The following is a 15,040-nucleotide window of genomic DNA, read 5'->3' on the forward strand; positions in this document are numbered from 1 at the left end:
AGGAGGGTGTTGGACATATTATTCACGAATATTTGGATATGAGAAAGCTTTGTGCAAAATGGGTGCCGCGTGAGCTCACAATCGATCAAAAACAACAACGAATTGATGATTCTGAGCAGTGTTTGGAGCTGTTATATCGAAATAAAATCGATTTTTTTCGTCGATATATAACAATGGACGAAACATGGCTCCATCACTTCACTCCGGAGTCCAATCGACTGCACGCGATGAACCGAACCCAAAGCGTGGAATGACTCAACAATCGGCCGGTAAGGTTATGGCGTCTGTATTTTGGGATTCGCATGGTATAATTTTCATCGACTGCCTTGAAAAGGGAAAAACCATCAACAGTGACTATTATATGACGTTATTAGAGCGTTTGAAGTACGAAATTTAAAAACCGGCCTCATTTGAAGAAGAAAAAAGTTTTGTTTCATCAAGAAAATGCACCGTGTCACAAGTCGATGAAAACCATGCTGAAATTGAACGAATTGGGCTTCGAATTGCTCTCTCATCCACCGTATTCTTCAGATTTGGCCCCCAGTGACTTTTTCCTGTTCTCAGACCTCAAGAGAATGCTCGCTGGTAAAAAATTTAGAAGCAATGAAGAGGTAATCGCTGAAACTGAGGCCTATTTTGAGGCAAAGGACAAATCGTACTACAAAAATGGTATCGAAAAGTTGGAAGATCGCTATAATCGCTGTATCGCCTCTGATGACAATTATGTTGAATAATAAAAACGAATTTTGGCAAAAAAAATGTGTGTTTCTATTAAACGATACGAACTTTTCAGTCGAACTGTTATAACCAAACAAACTAACCGTGACAGAGCCGACAGAACTTTGATTTAAACAAATATCTTATTACAGATTGTAAAACTATTTGAACTTGTAGGTTTGGCTACCTAAAAAAACTTACTGCAACTGTGACAGTCTCCCGATACCGATCTGCAAAAAAAATATTTGAAACTTGAATAAAAACAGATAATTTATTCGGGAATAAACTAACATAAACATTTCAATTTGTGAACAGTTATGAGCTGAATTTAGAAGAATTTTTCTATCAGATGTACAACTTTGCTTCCCCCGTTTTCCGATAGATGGCTGTACCGGCTGAGGCTGGTCAAAATACATAGATAATAATTCCTTTAAAGTGAGTGTATACAGTGCCTAACGAATTATCATCGCCGTTTCAGTGACAGTTGTTCTTGTTTTCGTATTATTCACGTTCGAAAATGTCTGTTTATGTGCCGGAAAAAATGCAGCTGAAGCGCATCGAATCCTCTCAGAAACTTACGGTGATGCTGCTCTGAGTAAAAGAACGTGTCGGGAGTGGTTTCAACGTTTTAAAAATGGTGATTTCGATGTCGAAGACAAACATGGTGGTGGAAGAGGAAAAACCTACAAAGATTTACTACGTTTTACTACCAGCTCTTGAAACCGGGTGAAACCATCACAGGAGATCGCTACCGAATGCAACTGATGCGCCGTAGTCGCGCGCTAAAAGAAAACCGGTCACAATATCAAGAGCGACATGACAAAGTCATCCTCCAACACGACAATACTCGGCATCACATCGCAAAAGTGGTCAAAAAGTACCTGGAAACGCTGAAATCGGAAGTCTTGCCGCACCCCGCCGTATTCCTCAGATGTCGCCCCTTCTGACTTCCAACTATTCCGTTCGATGGCACATGGCCTGTCAGATCAACATTTTCAATCCTTCGAAGAGTTGGAAAAATGGATTGCTTCATGGATAGCGTCAAAAAAGGACTCCTTTTTTCGAGCCGGAATCCGAAAATTGCCGGAAAGTACATCTGTAAGCCTACTGCATTTTTCCAAGCATCATTGCAGTATTCTGGTCAGAGCTCTGACTGGACATTGCAAACTCAATTATCACATGGCTACTATTCAACGTGGTGAGTATTATTCGTGTGATTTGTGTGAACGCGATTATGGTAGTTCATATCATCTGATATGTGACTGTCCCGCATTGACGCAACTACGTATCCGGGTTTTTGGTTCTCCATACATGGTTGAGTCTGTGTATGCGGAGCTAAAATTAAAAGATATTCAATCGTTTCTCACCCAATGTGCTAAGGAGCTATAGTCAGAAGGGTTCATCCTTCTTCCTGGAGTGAATGAATCCTTTCTGTATTCACCTTAAATAGTTTTTTAGCAGATTGTTCGGCATCCTTTATGGGGTGCCGAGTTTACTGAATGTCCGTACATACTACGAATCGTTCTGCATTCTTCTGGAAATGCAGAATGGTGTCGTTTTTGTAAAATCTTTTAATCCTCTCGGGGGTTGGAGGTTTCATTAACTGTGCATTTTGGCACCTACAGATCGTTCAGCATCCTTTCGGGGATGCAGAACGATTTGTTTCTTTATGTTTTGTGCTGTTTTATTATCTCACCCACTTCACAATTCCCTTCCATGTTCCTTTCATCCTACCCCTTCCCATCAGGAAATTTATGAGAAGCTACGGCAAGGCACAAATCTCCTAATAAATATGGGAACGTTACAACACTAGATAGGTTAAAACAGATTTTACAGATAAAAAAACCGTGTCAAACAGCTTTCTGTCTTATACCTGTGAGTTCAATCACTTCCTATATCGATTGGGCCTTGTTCCAATTAACATTTCCTCTTCATACGCAGTAGACAGTGTCAACGAAGAGAGGACCTACATCTGCAAACAACAATCTACAAAGGCGTTTGTCCACTGGTAACGTCAACATGGGTATTCTAATTAACTGCGAATGTAGCATCGACGTCTGACTGAGCAATGAACCTTGCAGCACTAATCAGCATCAAAGCACTGATATTTATTTATATCCTGCACTGGAAGCACTTTTATCTTCCCTATGTCTTCTACTCGCTAGTTTGGTTATGTTGTTTAGTCAATCATGGTTGCACTTTTCAATATTTTCAATCTACTCAAACAACCCTCTTGTCACGTGCATCCGAGAGTCGTCGGACGATCATCATTCTGGGAAGGTAAAATGAAACAATAACCAGTTGATTAACATGGCAGTGACTTCATCGATTGACAGACAAATCATTTCCAGTGCCACCACATTCGATTCTAATGAACAAACGAAGATGGTTTCATGCACAGTAAATAAACGATTACCTCATGCGACAAACACTGCTAAGGTATGCACCTTTTTGGTCCCAGCAAGAGAGCCCCAACCGTTTATCTAAAAATAAACAAACTCAGTTCCATTATCACCCAATCAACGGAGATACGGAGCTCCATACACGGACATTCAGGGAAGACGCAAATCGAACCCGGTGCAGTTTTCGGTACGAAATTTTGCCGGTTACAGTCGGCGATTTTTATCACCCCATCGTCACTCCTGTTATCGTCGGCTGATATCGTAGTTTTATACCAACACGACCGAAAACTGCGACAACTCCGCGTAATGAGTCAGACGACGTTGTCTCGACTGTTGGAGATAATGTCTTTGCCAGCAGTGAACAGTGAGGGAGTGTTCCGCTACCTGCTCGGGATGGTCGGATTTGACGCGAGGGTGGTATTTTGATTTTGTCTGATTGCATTGAATAAGAAAATCAGAAAAAACTGACAGAAACTACTAAACCTTCTATTAGATCATAATTTTCAATGAAACATTTAGTTTTGGTTGAACTTTTCCCCCATACCTTCTAGGAACAGCACAGACGTAACCTCCGGTCCGGTGAGCATCCCTAAGATTGCTGCTAGCATCATCGCAAGCACGTCCAGTTCTCCAAGAACAAACATCGCACACACCGCTGTGGATCAGTTTCGTTCCGACCCTCGACGCGAATAAACGCTTCAATTAATGCGCGCGTCTTACGAGCCGAGTGCCCGCGAGTGAGCCAATCCTTGCCCATACAAAATCATCAGGGGGAAATCACCTTCAACCGTACGTACGTACGGGTCTAGCAGATAAGCAGAAGGCTTCAAATTGGATAATCGCTCGCCAGTGAGAGTGCTCAATCCGGTGAATTAGCCAGCAGTCGGTTGCTATTTTCAAGCAGCACAAAGTAGGCCTAGTCTGTGCGTTCGCGAGGACAAGAACATTTCAGAAAACATTTCATCATCGGAAATCGCCGAACGGAGCGGGTTCCGGATAAGTGATTCTTACGGCCTCTCCCGTAAAAGGAACGGAATTTAAATATCATTTGACGGCGGTCTACCTTGTGTGCGTTGAGTAAGTGAATTGAAAACGAAAAAAAATAAAACGTTGAACGTTTGCGCGCCCGCTTCCATCACCACTCCTCCCCCACCCGAAATTATGACCCAGCAGCGATGTGATGAACGGAACAGAATAATAAACTCGTGGCGCGTGGACTGAGCTTAATCGAAAAATATGTTTACACACTGAGATATGCGTACACACTCAAATCTGACAATTGGTTGATCGAAGTGTGACCGGGGAGATGCACGTGGATCAGCTGCAGTAGATGCACAACAGCACAATGGGAGAGTTTAATTGCAGCGTCTAAAACGCAGGGAAACTAATTTACGCGAGTGCATGCGAACCAATTGTACGGATCAGTTGTTGTTTGATTTTGCCATAAATTATTGTAAAAATATTTAAATTGGTGCCCGAGTTTCATCAGGGTTCTGCTGCAACAATCAGTGAATGATTGATGTGAAGGCCGGCCTCGTGAAAAAAGACAGCTGAAGCAGTTTATACCGAGCCCCTGTCACGACGCCATCATGATGAGAACAAACAAACAGTAACGCATTTTTTTAACGCGTTTACCTTGTTTAATGCACGAAAATTAGTGAATTTTGTGTCAACTCTCTCACAATAACTTGTCGGTTTACCTAAAATACAGCAGACAGTGTTTTGGGGCATTAAGTGGAGATAATTTTCGCAATTTGAGAGTCGCGATGAGTATCAAAACATCGCATTGTTTGGGGCTCGAAACGCGATGGGCTCAACGTAATCGGTATACTTTCAAATGGCTGGTGCTCTCATACCGGTGTCAGATGGCTGGTTTATACACAGTGTAAATATGTGAGACGTGCGTTTTTCATCCAGTTGCACTCTCTATTGTGAAAATTCAAGCAAATTTTTATCCTTGTGATCCCAGTTCAATTCACAGTTTGGAAAGCTCGGGTTTATGAACTGAGTGCAAGATTGAAGAAACATTCTTTGTCGAATACGGCTCTGTCCCAAATAATTGCTAAGATCAGAAAAAGTGGTGGAAACCGTGATTCTAATGTCGTTTTTCATTGATTCCACTCGCTCGGGGCCAGTGTTTTGCCCTGACCCGATCAATGAAACATTTTTGTAAAAATTGGTTTGCACGCTTGCTGCTCGGAAAAGAAAACGGGATGAAACACAGTGCACCTGTTTTGATTGCCCGACTGCACGAAAAGTGCACGAATCGACAAAAAAAATCCACGAGTGTTCTCTATGAAAAACGACATAAAATACCTGTGCCCGTTTCTCTCATTTTTCGTAAACTTTCGCTTCATCATAGCCCACAATCTCTCGATGGGCCGGAACTGCGGGCAGTTGAGTGGATTTATGTTTTTATCGATGAAATCTACATTATTATCGCGGACCACTAGATGACTTCCCGGCTGTATTAGCAACTCGTCAAATCCGGCCAAAACTTCACGGGACCTTTATGGGCTCTAATGAAAGGTAGTACGCGGTTCGAGAGGCATTTTTCATTATTCAGCTGCGGCTCCATTGTCTTATTCGTCACGAACACTTGGGTCTTTGTTCCACAACTGCATATCGCTTGCCAAATCATCAGTTTTTTAGCAAATTTATACATAAAAACAAACTTAAACTTTGCAGGAACATCTCCTCGTGAAGTCGCCAGGAAGCTGTCCGAAATCCATTTTGACGTAAGTTTGATCGTCGATGAGCAGGCATTCTCGGTACTTCGTCAAAACCTACTGGTGCAATTTCCGAGCTCGAGTTTTGGTGACGAAACTTTGCTTTAGCGTACTGTATAGTTGCTTGCTGGCTCGATAAGAACACAAACGAATACTTTTTGAAAAACAAAGCTCGCATTGGAATTCGGTGGAAAAAATATTCACCAAGAATAAATCAACTGGGCTTCAGCTTCTACGTCGTAAAAAGCGACACTTGCAGAAATTTCTTTTTCCCTTCAGTTATCGGTTTTAGGTCAGATCAGATTTACACTATTTTACTAAATTATCTTTTCATTAAACTTCATTCAACTTATCAATTGAAGCTTGCTTCTGAGAAAAAATTTATTTGATTTTTTTTCTTCTTCATGTTATTGCTTGCTTTAATTAAATTACTTAATGACAGAGGTAACGTAGATACTTGTTTGTTTTATAAAATAATAATATTTTCTCGGCAGCCGGTTGCCCAGATCAACCAATATAACAAATTAACAATTTTTTACGGTAAATAATGTAGTGGAATAAAAATAAAGGTGCACGTGAAAATTGTTGACCTTTGTTAGGTTGTTTAAAATGATGGTATTTATATAATATGTCACGACAATGAATCAACTAAGTTTTTCTGTTTAAATATACGTTTATTAAGGCACACTACAAAAGTTTTTCGATGCCAAGGGCATTTCTTATAGCTAGGATAAAATTCATGGAATCTGGCATCCAGCTGGTGTTCTTTCGTGACTGGTAGATGGGATCACGAGGAATTGTCCAGGTGATGTTGGTACTTCGATGGTGGTCGCATGTTCTTTGATGTGGATCCGCGATAAATACCCCCGATCAATTATTTTGTTTGAATCCTATTCACTCGTTGATTTTTTAGCAGGTAATTCCATGTAGCAAAAGTAATGAAGTTTTTATTTGCTACGCGATAATATTTGAAAGTTTCCTTCAGTTTCCAACGAATAAGAACTGTGAATCAAGACTTCCAGGAATTTCAATATCGGATATTGTTGAAACGTTTACTCGGGAAGTTTGTGAGTTTAGTGGTGCATCGCACGAGAATACGACCATTACTAAAATTTATATGTTGGACTAACATTCCTTCCCATTTCCTACACAATCTACATTCGGGCCTGGCCGTCGCCGATACTGATCAACGAGTTCTGGGGTTACAAGAAGATGTACATTGAAGGATGATTTGCCAGTCCCAGGTCGGATCATCTAGAAATTCTCTGTACAAAGAAACGAAAGAAGAAACAAAGAAAGGGAAAGAAGAAACGATAGATATGGATATAAGAGATTAAAGCGAAAAACATTTAGATCGCAGGGATAGTTCTAGATTTTTCAGCCAGTTTATCTAGCAATATATGAATGGACGAGAACTCGTAGCATGTTCATAGAAATTGATAAGCTGAGCTGATTTGAGTTGCGTTCGTAGCTGCCTAGCTTTCTAAATAACAATTAATTAAATCACCACCGATACCTTGTTGAAAAGTAGTATGTACTCCGCCGAGAACCACAGATTTTTTATTATTTGAAATACGGTGTAGAAACCCCCAGTGGAGGATATTACTCGAGTCTCGCTTCACGGCAATATACACCGGCATCGAGTCGACCATCCAACAAAGAATTGTCGATGTAACAAGTATTTAGGTTCTAGCATACAATGGAAGCGTTTTGGAGCAGGTGTCGCACAGTTTTCCTTTGTTTTACGTTTCACTTTCGGTTCATCAGTGCATTAGTAGATTATGTTGGACTACCAATTTCAGCTCGCGAGCACATTACCTAACCCGCTGAAAATGACGTAAAGTAAATACTATGTGCTTCATAGACGAAAACAAATTTACGGATTATCTTGATCTGCAAGGTGGCATTAAAATATAAATGACTACAATTTCTCGAGGTATCAAAATATAAATGACTACAATTTTCCGCATATTGAAATGCAAAATTATTCACAAACTTCACGAAACATGGACTATTCGATGCCTTTTAATTCAGTAAAATAAGATCATTTTTACATTCCCACGCCAATAGAAATGTTCATTTTTTAAAAATTGGGAGTTAGTAGGGGTCTAGTCTGGTGAATACGGCGTGTGGGGTAGCAGCTCTCAGCCAAGTACTTTGATTGTATCCTGAACCGGTCTTGTTTTACCCTTTTTTTTATAAATATAAAAAATAGGTATCAGGAATCAGGAATCAGAACAAATTGGCTCAAATGGCACGTTCCCCTTGATATTTGGAGATTTGTGCCTTGCCATCAATTTGTTTTTAGCATCATTTTCCCGATATATAAGAGGGAAGGATTGAAAGGAAATGGTAAGGGTTGGACTAGGAGGATGGGAAAAATTGACGACACAAAAACACATAAAAGCAAAAGTAAATTCTGCACCCCTAAGGGATGCTGAACAATCTGCTGAGGATCACATTTAGTGGAAGCAGAAGGAAATTCTGAACCTCTACGAGGTCCCGAACAGTCTGCTGTTAATAAAACCTCCAACCCCCGAGAGGATTTAGAGATCTTACAAAAGCGACATCATTCTGCACTCCCGGAAGAATGCAGAACGACTCGCAGTATGTACGAGCAGAAGTAAATTCGGTACCCCCCAGAGGATGCCAAACAATCTGCCAAACCCTATTTAAGGTTAATACAGAAGGGATTCATTCACTCCAGGAAGAACGATGAACCCTTCTGACTATAGCTCCTTACCACATTGGGTGAGAAACGAGAGAATATCCTTCAATTTTAGCTCCGCATACACAGACTCAACCATGTATGGAGAACCAAAAACCCGGATACGTAGCTGCCTCAATGCGGGACAGTTACATATCAGATGATATGAAGTACCATAATCGCATTCACACAAATCACACGAATAATACTCAGCACGTTGAATAGTAGCCATGTGATAATTGAGTTTGCAATGTCCAGTCAGAGCTCTGACCAGAACACTTCAATGATACTTGGAGAAATGCAGTAGACACTTTGACATTTTCAGATCTAAATCTGGTAGAAATGCTTTGTCTGAGCGCCAGTTTGCAAGCTGCGCCAGTAGCTGGCATGTTTGGATGCAGCCCAAGAACGTATCTTGTGCTTTATCCAACTAGTTGAAAGTGGTAAAGCTGGTTCAGGACCAACGAAATCATTCGTTGCACCAGCTCTAGCCAACTCATCAGCCCATTCATTTCCAGTAATACCAGAATGGCCGGGTACCCATAAGAAGTAAACAGCATTTGAAATGCTGAGGTCTTTAATTTGAGTTCGACATGCGATCACTAGATTCGACCGTGAGTCATTCGAACTGAGTGCTTTAAAGGCTGCCTGACTGTCGGAACAAAAATAAATACGTTTACCACAGATCCTCTGCTGAAGTGCCGATTGTACTCCACACAGAATTGCGTAGATTTCTGCTTGGAACACAGTACAGTATCTACCAAGTGAATGAGACTGCTCCAGCCTATTTCACGACAGTAGATACCAGCACCAGCACGACCATTCAACAGAGAACCGTCCGTAAAACAAACTATGTGTTCATCAAGTTGTCGTTCCAGACAACCAGACAATCATTCCTAACGAAGAGGATAGCTCACATTGAATGTTTTAAAAGGAAAACTGCATGTGAGAGTTAGGTCACTAGGAGCGAGTAAATACTCATCCCACGGAACCATTTGAGACCACAAGCGAGTGTGACTGGTAGCATATTCTAATGGGTTACTGTTCCAAAGCCCTGTAACCCTAAGACGGTATGCACAAGATAATGCTTCTTGTTTTAGGAACACATGTAGTGGTTTAATGCACAGTAGCGCCTCTAAAGCAGCAGTAGGAGTTGTCGTGAATGCTCCTGTCATCGCCATTAGGACCATCCTTTGGAGATGATTTAGCTTTGACTGAACTGTCGCGACTTCTCCTTTCTGCCACCATACAAGACATCCATATGCTAAAATTGGTCTAACGATAGTTGTGTAGATCCAATGAATATATCTGGGTTTGAGTCCCCATGATTTTCCAAAAGCCTCTCTTTTCCCGGGAAAAACCCAAGATATTCCGTTCACGACTGCAATGTTTAACCTCCTGCAGCCATTCAGCCATCGGCACGGAAATACACCTTGACTTAGGAGTTCCTATTTATGTGGCCTTTTACGACATGGAATAGGAAACCAGTGGATCAATTCTTGGTAAAAAATAATTCCGCCGGATGCCACACGGCTTACCTGTTTGGTGGACTTATACCACCGGTACAGGTGGACCGTAGCGTTATTCTTAGCAGTTGGGAAACCGCTACCGACACTACACGGCTATCTAGGCTGCTCAGAGAGGGAAGTTAAAAAATAGGTATAGAATTCGCTCAAACTTTAGAAAAATTTTCCTAGGCCCGGAGGGTCATACATCAATCGATTCAGCTCGACGAACTGAGAAAATGTCCGTGTGTGTGTATGTGTGTTGTCAACTAAGAGGTCGAGATCTCAGAGATGGCTGGACCGATTTTGATCAAACTGTTCACAAATGAAAGGTCTTCCCGTCACTCAGAACGCTATTGAATGGTTTTGAGATCTAATGTTTACTTTTTGAGTAATACGAAGTTTTATGTCAAAATGACAATATCTGTCACAATTGACCTTGAAAACAGTATATGTTTTCAGACTTAGATTTCGCACGGTAATAACTATCCAACAAGCCATAGATTGTAGAAATCTGTCCATTTTTACGGGAAAAATCGATATTTTTGTGTAAGCGACTTTTCTCCCTATTTAAGCAGTAGGAGTTTTGAGCGCTGTATGTCAAAGCAATGCTTGGGAGCAACGTGAAACACGATTTTTATAATGTAACATACAATTGTTTCTGAGTACCAAAAAGACTGTGTTCAGCATCTTTTTTCATGACTTTTTGCCTCGGACCGATTTTAGCATGGTTCATTTTTGGCAACATAATCGTTCAAATATGACATGTAAACAATAATGTAAATGACAAGATGATGGCAGCATTTTCATGTTGAAAGTAATTCCATAATTATATTTATTTCAACTATTTACAGCAATAAATGCTGGAAGAACATAACACCTATATACCATTCGAATCAGTTCGTCGAGATCAGCAAATGCGTGTGTGACAAAAATTTTCATTCAATTTTTTTCGGAGATGACTCAACCGTTTTCTTCAAACTCAGATTCATACGAAAAGTCGTATACACCCAAACAAGGTTCCTGAATTACGTTTGAATCCGACTTCTGATAGCGGAACCACAGGATGATATGTTGAACGAAATTAAAATAATGCAACTCATTTATCTCGTAGATGGCTTAACCGATCTAAGATTCAAATGAAAAGTCTTAAGTTAATATAAAACATCTTGCTTTTCAGTCAGATCCGGTTTAGGGGATACAGGGTGATTAGTATAAAAAGGTTCATTTGACATAAATTAATCAGGTTTATCGGGTTGGCAGATTTGGATAGTGGATTACTAAATAAATTTATTTCAGTTTAAGCGGTATTCAGTTTTCGATTCGAAAGGTACCCAACAATTTAATTCGCACTACAATTTCTCAAAGATGTCTAAATACTCAGGTGAATTTAATTGATTTCGGCTACACTGATTTTAGAACTCCGGTTCCAGTGTCGAATCGTTTCTCAAAGCCCAATCATTTTCTCAAAAAGGCCAAATCGAACTTCAAAAACAAAAATTCAAATTAAAGGACTTATGGTCCCATACAAAATTAATGAATTTCATCCGATTATGGAATTACAGGATGATGAGTTTTTAAAATTTATACAGATATAGAAGACGTAAATTGTTTGGCGTAATAATTTATGGCCATACGAATCTTTTTTGGTTATGCTAGTTCCTGAATACCGGCTCTGGGAGTACCGTAAATAATGGCGAAAAACTCTAAAGTGGAACTTACTTCAAAATCTCATGGAATGTTCAATCAATTGTCACACGCTTAGAATCAATCAAATTTTATCCGACTTACGATTGAAATCTCAAATTGCCGCTTAAAACGACGGTCATTAAGATAATGTCATGAGAACTAAAACACCAAAGAATATCCATGCAAAAAACACATGCGCATTGATAAAAAAGGTATCATTTCATTGCTAGGTGGATTAATCACGTTTTTTTTGTTTTGTGTTCAGATGCATTGCCATGTAACGAAATTACTTTGCTGTGTCTTTCGGACCAGTCTGCTTGTTTTTCGATCAATTCGTGGTTTAAATGAATCATTTGTTGTCTGTAGCGATTAGTTTCAAAAGTCAGTGTCTGACGGCAAAAGTGAAGAGTGAAAATAGACTTGTGATGCTATGTGCAGTGATTGCTGGAGGAGGGGTTGCCATAGAGATATGACTATAATTGAACGGCGTGGCGCCCGAGCCTAGCTAAACCTGCACGGTTCTTCTATTCAATCTGGCAGTTTCACCATGTGTTTCCCATGCATATTAATTCAATTGGTAAAACGATTTACCAGGATAGTAGCTAGGCTAGGCTAGGCTACGTCCCATCTCTGCGGTAGCTTTTTCGCGGTTTTTCATTTCATAGTTGTGTGCGCATGTCATTTTTTCAATCTGTTTCCCTCGTTAGATACCGATCAAATTTAAAACTCGTAGTATTAACAAGACTAAAACAAATAATTTGAAAACTGAGTTTTATTCGTTGTAACTTGGAAACCGTTATTTGTATATAAATAGAATTCGAGAAAAAATTGTAGAAAATCGATTGGGCGGGATATTTAAATATGGCATTAAAAATATTTTACGCGCAACCTTAGCATGCAATTTGCCATTGTATACATAATTTAGAATAGCTTCTTTTGTACGCGTAGGCTTGTTAAAACGACGCAGTGTAACGAAAACCTTCGAATTTCATCTCTGAATATCTCGAATACCGTTACTTTTAGGAGAAATATCTTTATAAGCATATTTATGACTCTTGGACTAACGAGGCTTTTCTAGTATTTAGAAGACTATTATAAATGAGGAATTCGAAGTTTCGCAAATATCTAATAATTGTTTAAGCTGTATTTTTTTTTTCAATTTAAAAAAATTATTGAAAATATTGCAAAAAAAATTAAAGAAAGTGCATTTTAAAATAAATACTCTCTTTTTAAAGTCTCCATCCGTGAACAACAAATTCTTTGTTATACTGATAACGTGTGCAAAATTTCATCCAAATCGTAGTGTGTGAAATCTGACTGTGAATTGTTATCTATTTTTGGAATTGCACTGGAAGTGTCGCATAAACTTCACGGAAGGAATTGGACAATTATTGATTTCTTCACTAGCTTCATCATAACGTAACCTTTGTAATTCTTGACTATTTTACACAGAAAGCTTGGGGAAACCCACATCGCACAGACAACTAGACAAAAGAAAATTGTATTCTGTGTTTGGTCGTGAAGGTTTTATTTTAATCCTACACACTACGAATAAATCATGTGAATTTTCGTCTCCATGCACATAACACATGGATCAATAAGTCCCGAGACTAACAATGGAAACAACATTTTTTTCGCAAAACTTTTTTTTTTAATGAAAAACACTTTAATACACTTCCATATGATATCTGTGTCATCTCAGCAATCTCACGGAGCTTCACTTTACGATCTTTCATTATAATTTTTGTCACTTCACTCACATTTTCCGGTGTAACGGCTTCCACAGGTCTACTCGAGCGTTCCGCGTCATTTGTGTCGATACGACCACGTTTAAACTCGGCGAACCACCGACAAATCGTTGCTTTTGATGGACAAGAGTCCGGGTAACATTTTTCAATCCATTGTTTCGCTTGCACGGTGTTTTTACTCATTAAAAAACAATGTTTTGATAAAACACGAAACTCGATTTTTTCCATTTTTTAAACAAACTACAAAACGACTTTACTCCAACCTCGATAACTCAGCTGTTTCTGGTCGGATCGACTTAAAATTTTGACCCGTTTCAAGCAAAGGTTAGTACTCTAGAAAGACGTGGTTACTGGTTTACTACGAGCGCCATCTCTGCTTTAGTCTCGGGACTTATTGATCCATGTGTTAAAAGGAGCGTCGCCATGTACTTAAATTTACAACACAAGCTTTAGTTTTTGTCGAAAAAATTAATTATAACCTTTGGATGGTAGCTTATATTGAACAGCAAAATTTTGCGCAATAATTAGTTCGACAAATCTTCACAAGACGAACTGTTCACAGAAAACTAGAACAATAAAGGTGATTTTTTGAGAGCCACTCTACTTTTACTCCGAAGAAATGAAGAGGTAGAAAAATAAAATTTCCTACAACTTTGCTGTGAAGTGCAATAACTTTTAAATTCAATTAGGAAAGTTACTATCCAGATTTACATCCACACATGGACAACTTTAATGATCTTTTTCATCAAAAGATGCGGCAGTTGAATACAAACAACTTTTTGGAAGACATGAACTACAAAAAAAAATTTTGTGTCGCTAATTTTCGGTTTCGGACCACTGAGCAATGTCGAATAAGAGATTGATAAAAGAAATAGCAGAAATTGATATTTGCGGGAAATTTACGGAGACTTGAACCCGTAATTTTTCCTATGCAGAGAAATTATTTTGACTAACTTATCCGTCAAAATAAATGAGCTGAGTAAAATCAATTCGAGAATTGATTATTTATAAATATGTTTCATTATGACGCTTTAAATTTTAATATGAACGCCTAACACTGAATACGAGTCACTTGAATTTTTGACATTGAAAAAAACTTTTCGTGTCGATTATATTTTAACCTTAAGCTCATTCGTCTCTTAGGACCAGAAAAACAGTCTGAGCCTATGTGCGGGGTTGCAATTCGAACCAAGGCGGGCTGCGTGAAGGGCATCGACTTACCCATCACGCTATACCCGCCCCTTTATGTAAATTTTGTTATTTAGGAGGAAAACTTTTTTTACTGGGTATGAAACAATATAGAATGATATCCACTAAATTAATTTCTTATAACATAACTTATTTAAAAGATTTGAATCTCATATGGCAATCTAACTTCTTTATAACAGTTCTGAGGATCTGATTATTCTAAACACTTATAGTAAACGATTAGACATTATGTCATCAACATTCAAATGAAATCATATCAATAAACGCAAATTAATCCGAGTGATCCCCCAGTGGTATTCCAATTCAAAGAATTCTATCGGAATTGTCAGAGTCT

At 39.1% G+C, this 15,040-nt stretch overlaps 1 protein-coding gene across 4 annotated transcripts in view; it reads left to right on the forward strand.

Annotated features, from left to right (window-relative positions):
• LOC131436157 (uncharacterized) overlaps positions 1-15,040 on the forward strand; it is a 38,604-nt gene that overhangs the window by 10,901 nt on the left and 12,663 nt on the right. The window contains exon 1 of one of the 4 annotated variants that reach the window (XM_058604689.1): positions 3,774-4,196. The exons of 2 other annotated variants lie outside the window; for them this stretch is intronic. The gene's annotated coding sequence lies outside the window, so the exon portion shown is untranslated. Of the gene's footprint in view, positions 1-3,773; positions 4,197-15,040 lie in introns of those variants that run through there. One more of the 4 variants, XM_058604691.1, reaches the window with a different exon arrangement.

The sequence above is a fragment of the Malaya genurostris genome, chromosome 3 (assembly GCF_030247185.1).
Source record: "Malaya genurostris strain Urasoe2022 chromosome 3, Malgen_1.1, whole genome shotgun sequence".
Classification (NCBI taxonomy): Eukaryota; Metazoa; Arthropoda; class Insecta; order Diptera; family Culicidae; genus Malaya; species Malaya genurostris.